At 37.9% G+C, this 8,063-nt stretch overlaps 1 long non-coding RNA gene across 1 annotated transcript; it reads right to left on the bottom strand.

Moving 5' to 3' along the window:
• Positions 1–2,343: 2,343 nt before the first annotated feature.
• On the bottom strand, positions 2,344–5,742 carry LOC136255646 (uncharacterized). The gene is made up of 3 exons (XR_010701024.1): positions 5,259–5,742; positions 2,796–2,880; positions 2,344–2,463 (listed from the first exon to the last, which is right to left on the bottom strand). It is a non-coding gene; the product is annotated as an uncharacterized lncRNA (long non-coding RNA).
• Between the last annotated feature and the right edge of the window lie 2,321 nt (positions 5,743–8,063).

The following is an 8,063-nucleotide window of genomic DNA, read 5'->3' as shown; positions in this document are numbered from 1 at the left end:
CCTGGCTACGCCACTGATTGGGATTGCTTGAAAAAGCAACAAAACAAGAAGGGATCACTGAAAAAGTGATCCTCTTTTGACTTTACTCTACCTTGGTAGCTATATGGCTATTAACTCATAACACAATAAGTAAAACATTTTGTTTAATATTTTTCTGTTCTGCCAAGTCAAACTATGGATTTGTGGCTTACTTTGCAACCCCAGCGATCCCTTCATGTTTTGTTACTTCTTTCAGCGATCCCAATTTACCTTATTAAAATGCCATCTTTTAATTTATCTATTTTGTTTACTTTTTTAAAATCCATTGTTTTTTTAAAATTCGTATGTAGTTTTAGTTAGACTCAACTGTCATACCTCTGGCATGAACAACATGGTTTGCCATGCAATCTCACACACATGCAAGTTTTGAATTTCATGCATAGTTCAAACATATAAAATTGTGATTTTGAACACACAATATTATAAGGTGTTCATAATTAACATAGCAGTTAATGTTTATGCACTTTTCAATATTATCCTCCACCTCCTCCTTCCCAGGAAATAGTGGGGGAGGGGTGGGGATTTGACTTTTCCGAATATCAAACCCCCCTCCCATGGGGACACGACAGGTGGTCAAATCCCCACGTAAGTATTTTTAAAACCGGTTATTCTTGCAGGAAGCAACAACCTGACATTTTTGAACAGTTAAATATCCCACTAGTGGGGCAAATTTTAAGTTCAAATTCGATCAAATCCCCCACTAATTTTAAGTTCAAATTGGATCAAATCCCCCACTAATCCTCCGTGTACACCCGGGAAGGGGGTAGTGGGGCATAATATTGATAGGTGCAATAAGGTCATTAACTCATTGTGGCTTCCTCTAAAAACCAGCATCATTATGATTCAACAAACCACTGAGCAGTAGTGAATATAGAGTGACTTCCCTATCAGGGTTTAGAAGTTAAAAGTGTTTAAGAACTACTAGCATCACGCCCTGTTCCTGGTATAAGCAACAAGGTTAAAGTTTTCAACAAAGTAACAAATACAAATATAAATAAGACCTGCTTTAAAAAATGATCACATCATCAAGGGCATGGCCAGGGGGGTTCTTACGGTTTGGACCAATCTCCCTTTTTGTGGCAGAATTTTTAAAATCGCACCACACTATTACTCACAGTTCTGGAGTTCTCCAGGACTATACCTACTGGCTTGGCCTTACACTATTGAGAGTCCCACTTCTAGCAACTTCTTTACTCTGCGCTATTATATATCACATCGTGCCCAAGCTGATCTTTTGAGTCACAAGGACCTTGACATGGCACTTACTGGATCTATGATGGCATTGACCAACAACAGAGAGCACATCACAGACGGTGGACACACAGTTGAAGAAAGACAAAGGGCACACACAACATACATGCATAATGGCCGTAAAGTGTGCCAGCAAACCTTAGATTCCTTCACGGGATCAGCAGGAGAGACTGATGGCATTAAAAATCATTACATCACCGATATTCGATGGCTTGAGCATTCATGTACTGGGAAGTTACCACCCAATGTCACTCCATATGAGGTCTTCCAGCATATAGTCCGTTTTATCAGCGATCACCCTGAAGAAAATGGCATCCTTCTTCCTGCACGGATTCCTGGATACAAGCGGGACAATATTAAGATATTGCCATCAAGCATAAGCAAAAAGGTAACACTGTAGAGTTGATGACTTACTTTATTTTAAATTTTCTAACTCCAGAACACCCTTTATGATGAATCGTGTATAGTCAGTGGCATGTTATCAGTCGGTCTATCAACATTTTGCAGATACTGGAAGACACGTCTGCCTCATATCATCATAGGGAAGCCAATGTCTGACCTGTGCTGGACCTGTCACCAAAATAGTGAAATGATTACAAGATCAATGAATCGATGTGAAGGTGAAAAATCACAGGTAGTCTGTTAGTATACACTTGCTATGGGGGCAGAAAGTGATATCGATCAGAGCACTGCAATGCATGCTGGCCTTCATGTAACTCAATTCCAAAGATTAATGTACCTAGTTTGTTTATCACTGTAGATTAGCATAAGTATGATATGCCTTCTTAAATGGCAACTAACCACAAACATGTATAGGTCAGTCCCTTGCACATGATTGAAGGACATTGTTTGCATTCCTAATATGGTTTGTGGCAGTCCTAGTTTGAGAACAAAATTGTTTGTTCAGTTTAAGAAACCATACGAGACTTTTACTAACTTTCTTGTTTATTAAAATTAGAGATGTACCAATACCACCTTTACCGACACTTCCGATATCAATATTTTTAGCAAATAATTTGCCAACACCGACACTAATATTAAGCACTGAAGCCTGGCTTGAGAGTACAGAGGCGAAACAAGCCTCAGAAACTCCCCTACTCTCTTCTCTCCAGTTTTGAGTCCTTCGGATGCCAATACCCTAGTCAATGTTCGACGTCCATACACTGGACCCACCTGGTTTTCAAATGTTAGACAAATCTGATAATACTAACAATGAAATAAACTAAATAATGTAATATTATTTGTTGTATTCATTTCATGTTAAGATAGATAATATCACTTTATCACTTATCCAATCCAATTGTATATTACTGTATATACTAGCTAACTACCTGTTGAGCAACCTTGCCATGTGTAAAGGCTCATGATATTTTAAAAATTAAATTCAACTAATTCCAGTACTACATATTGCTGGGTTTGCACACTATGATATATTTAAATGTATAACACATTTATATGTATTAATGTCAAAAGATAAATTGACACAATGGAAAGAGCTAACTCACCTCACTGACAGCAGCGGTTACAATCCTATCTAATTCAGCTTTTGTGAGCCTGCTTGTCTTGTGTATGTCTCTTTCACGACAAAATCTACAGAATGAAATAACTAGCTGACTGTATGCGTATATATAATCTAATGCATTATGTCATCTTATGATCTATACATTAATCCAATCATTAAGTGAAGTGGCAATGAGATTCATGGTCGGAAGAATTTAAAGCTGTTGTCGGTCACAATATGGCTACCTACATTTTTCAATCTGACTCTTTTTTAGTCTTATAATAGATTGTCTTTATAGAATCTACATTACTCTCGCCATCATGTACTCACTTGCAAACCTTGCCATATGCATCCTACTTTGGCTTAAAAGGCATGTGGTACACATATCAATGATAGCTATACGTGCAACCACATTTAACAAGTATATTTGTATACATAGCTAGATGTTCTTCATGGTCATAACGTTCGGTGAGCCTTAGCTAACAGAGATAGAAATGCATTCCATGTGACCAGCAAAAATCATACCTGTCTAGTCACTATTGAACAGTACTCGCCACCAGGATCAACAAGTTTGAGTGTGTAATTTCACTTTGACCACTTGATTTAATTCAAACTATGTAAAAATAATGCCTAACTTATTGTTAATAATATATTATTTCATCTGAAGGCTTTGTAACTCCAGGATTTTTGTCACATGGGAAGGAAGGGTCTGCAACAAAAAAAAGCTGGCTGCTGATAAACCTTGTTGTACAAAACTCAACTTAGTTTGAGTTCTTACTTCAATTGATTGAGTATGTGCCAGATGTATCACTATGCACCCAAGTATTTGCATGATCATGGTAGCTATAAGTTCATTTATATTCCATGCTCAATGTACTGCAGACTAGCATGCATAAGTTCACACTTAGCTAGCTTTGTACCACCTACAGTATCTGGTCTAGCATCCTGAGTTACATATTCTGTATTAATTATTTCAATAGCTAATATCCATTTCATATGTGTTGATAATGATAATGTGATGTGCATGACTGTTTTGTTACATGTATAATCTTTGTAACTATGCAAATGTTTGTAGCTACCCAGCACTGGGTGCTTCCATGTACAATAATAATAAATAAATATCAGGGGCGGATATAGGATTTTTCCAAATGGGGGGGGGCGGAACCGGCTACAGACATAACAACACATGCACAGGTGACTGAGAAATAATTTTTGTGATGCTGAATGGTTATTATGCAGATATTAAGAGATCATGTTCATCAATGCATAGTCATATGGTCATGACAATTTTGGAAATTAGGCTCTCTAAAGTGAATTTGAGAGTGGTTTCAGCATTATTTTTTTTTTAAATAGAGCAATATCATAACTATATGTGCTATAACTTATGACCTCTAATATTGAAAGCATCACATGCTTTGTGTCAAAAACGATGTATATACAGAATCTAGGGCTATAAGGGGCAACTACAAGTTGATAAAGCAAAGGTGGGGGCATAACCCCTTAGCCTCCCCCTCCCCTTGGATCCGCCGCCCCTGAATAGAGTATAACTGACTGTTCAATTAGAGTATCTCTATCTTCAAAGAAAATGGAGTGAAGGGGGCTCGTTTTCACTCTTTAGATCCCTCTCTTAGAGATAAACAGTGGTTTTATGGTGTTACATTATCACTTTGCACTGCTGCAAGCTGGTGCAAGCTTCCCGACTCGAATACTGACTTTAGCTAAAGCAGCCTACTTTGTGGTCGCATGCAGTCCGAGGTCACACATACTTTTTATTTTTCTCATGTAATGATGGTTTTCTCTCAAATCGACTGTGATTGTAACTATAAGCTTTATTAGCCAATCAGAACACCAGCACTAGTTGCTGGCATGCCATATAGCGGGCAGTGGAGCCATATAGCTAGCATGCTTAGCTAGCTACTGATTTAGTCATGCCATACCGTATATTGACTAGCTAACACAGTAATAAATGAAAAAGAACACTGCTGCAAACCGATCCAAAGAGGAAACACTCAGTCCTCTCTTGCCAGGAAACCTGTGCTGTAAGTAAAGACTAAGTCTTTTGTGGGTCCATCTCTCCTTTTTTATTTTCTCCCTTATAAATGCTTCCATTTCATCTAGCAAGCATTTTCCAGACATTATTGTAAGCTTATTACTATTATGAACTGTAGATCTTGCATGGTGTAGATAACTTATATATACTAGATAAGTGGTTAGATACCTACTTAACCCTTAAACCCTCATAATCCAGAAAACTGGATTTACACTTAAAAAATACGCATGCTTTGCACAAAGCACTGTAACTTTCGGAGCGTCCATTCTATGGTTATGCAATTTATGTCATTCTACTCGTGATGTAGCAAGGGTCAAAATGATACCTAGAGTTTTACCCGCTAACGCTAAATGGTGAAGTCAAAACCAGCCGTGAAAATAAGCTTTCTGTAAGAAAACACGCAAAACCTTTACATACCTTTATAAAATGGTCGATAACTCGATGGTAGCTGATCCTATCGCTTTGCAACAGCAACTCTTCGTGAAATTCTGCATCAGGCCATATATGACTCACGTGAGTAAACCCACAATCGAAATTAAACACGTGGCAAAAATTTTGGAACACGGAGATGTGACTCGTCGTTCACCGCTTCATATCAAGTAAGCCACTGTAGTTACAGTGTTCATTTAACCTTCTCTAAGTAGCCCAGTAAACACACTTTTAATCTATGTGTATTTGTAGGCTGTAAGAATTAAGTTACCCCACCTAGTGTCGCCATGTATGCCCATATTGTGTAAACACGCATTTCCGAAAAGTTTTCTGCGGGTTTAAGGGTTTTAATTGTGGTAACAACTGAATTCATACAAGTAACTAATGTGTCAATTTCTTGCCTACCTTTATATGGGCTAGCTAAACGTTATTGGTAGCAATATAAGATAGCACAAAGTGCTGTACAGCCTTAATACTGAAATAAATGAAATATAAATAAATGCAACCTTCCCTTCAGTGCTATTCATAAATGTGACTGGGCCTGCGAAAATAGGGCATGTGGGCACATAAAAATTACCTACTTTTTCAAACTTTGATGTGTGATAACTTCGTATTCTATTACCACCGATCTGAACATAGAGTTAGATGACCCCTGGTAGGGAGTGGACGATGCAAGTACATGTACAGGTGGATTGGTCCCGGGTATACTGCTGCTGCTGCTGTTTAAAGACTGGACATGGGAAGATGGGGTCCCAGTTGGGGTCCTGGTACGGCCCTCTGTCAAGTTCCTGCCTTCCACCAGTAGAGTTGAAAAGGGCATCACACCTTCTTGAGACAGGTTAAAGGTCCCATTCTCACTTGGAAAATACATCGATTCGTCAATACTGTCCTTCAAGAAGACGACTGAAGGGTCAACCTGTATGTGAAAGGAAATAATGCAATCTATGAAGTACTTAGCTATAGCTAGTTTAAAACAAACATATCAGACAATTCAATGTATTTTAATGTCATTCAGCTACAGTATGAAAATGTACTGTTTGTTCAATTAGAATTTTAAAAATAAAACTGATTCTACAAAAACCTGTTAATTTTAGCAACTTTTATATGCTCAGCTGTATAGCACATATATCATATAGGGGGTGGGTGGGTGGGAGGGTGCGGAGGGGAGGAGTGGTGGGGCGCCCACGCGCAAGAAGTGGTTGACAGTGAAAAAACAGTCTATAAGTATCATACAACTGTTTAAATATATACGTTCTTTGATATTGTATATGCATTAGTTTGCCAGTGATAGTTATAAACGGCGAAAAGAATGTAATGAATTGCCCGCCCACGCCCAATTTGCGCCTTCGTTAAAATGGCCTTGCTCAAAGACGATTAAATGTCTATGACATAGTTTTCTGTATAAATACTTTGGTTTGTTTATCATGCTGTAATATTGTGCTGCTGTGTTATGCTATAATACTATTAATGCTTATATTATTTAATGATGTTTGTTTCTATTACTTTAGTGCACGGTGGGAGGTGGAAGCGTCCATGATGATGATTGGGCTATGTGCAAATAAGGTGAGTGTATGCTTTGTAAAAAGAAGCCCACGTAGCTGTGTAAGGCTCATCTTCTGTACAGATCAGCTTCTGTATAGTCTTTCATTATTTTATTTTTCCCGAGGGGTAGCCAACGCCCATGCAAAACACAGAAATGGTGTACCAGAGGGGTTGCCAACGCCCACACAAAGCACCCAACTGGCGTGTACGAGACTCCCAATCTTTATGTATTTTTAAAAGCATTTAGAGATATTGCTAACTAGTAACTATCTGTACAGTTGTTGATCTACATCTTGTTCTAGTTATTCATGATCGATCATTGTCTACTTTGTTAAACTCACTTTCTCCATTATTTTTACATGATTTTGGATTTAGGATTTGGTTTCTAATATATTTGTGTATTTCTGATTGGATTTCTCACATAACATACAAGAGTCCCGAGGCATTGGCTACCCCTCCCTTTTTACCAAAAGCCAGTTCATCTCTAGTTGACAAAGATAGTGTGACCATCTAATTATGATATTACAAACTAAATTAAATTCTTGATCACAGATACACATTTCCCTTGTTGCTATATGTGGCACACCACAAAATTAACCAATGTAAACAACCATTACCATACCTTGTAGTGTTCTTTTTTTATGTGAATATGTAGTGAAGTGTGCGTGTGTGTGTGTGTTTGTGTGTGTGTGTGTGTGTGTGTGTGTGTGTGTGTGTGTGTGTGTGTGTGTGTGTGTGTGTGTGTGTGTGTAGTGTGTGTGTGTAGTGTGTGCGTGATAAAGATTTTTTTTTAAATTCACCAATTTAAATGTGACTGTTTTTTCCACAGGTTTATATGTTGGAGAACTGCAAACAAATAACTTGAAATTTTTATAATGACCATTTTTCAAAATATTTATTTGATTACATGTACAAATACAAAGATGTATCACGTGATCAAAAAAAGTTATTAGCATGATGTACAAGGACTATTGACCATTGAAAAGTTGATGAATTAAACATTCAAGAACGGAATACTTCTCCATTGCAACTCTCCCACGCAATATAGCGCGCGCGTCATTAATAATCAGTGCTCAGCCAGGGTATGCGACTATTGGATTGAGATGGTGATTTTTATAAAATTATTTGTACCGTGTAAAACGTTCGTCACGAACGGTACAGCTAGCCGAAGTATTCAAGAAAGGATAGATCTAGCCTGGTATAACCTGGAATCGTTAAAATGTTCGCGCCTGGATTGTTGGGGTGAGCAAA

This window comes from Dysidea avara, chromosome 5, assembly GCF_963678975.1.
Source record: "Dysidea avara chromosome 5, odDysAvar1.4, whole genome shotgun sequence".
NCBI classification, from domain to species: Eukaryota; Metazoa; Porifera; class Demospongiae; order Dictyoceratida; family Dysideidae; genus Dysidea; species Dysidea avara.
This window is presented reverse-complemented; position numbering and strand designations above follow the sequence as displayed.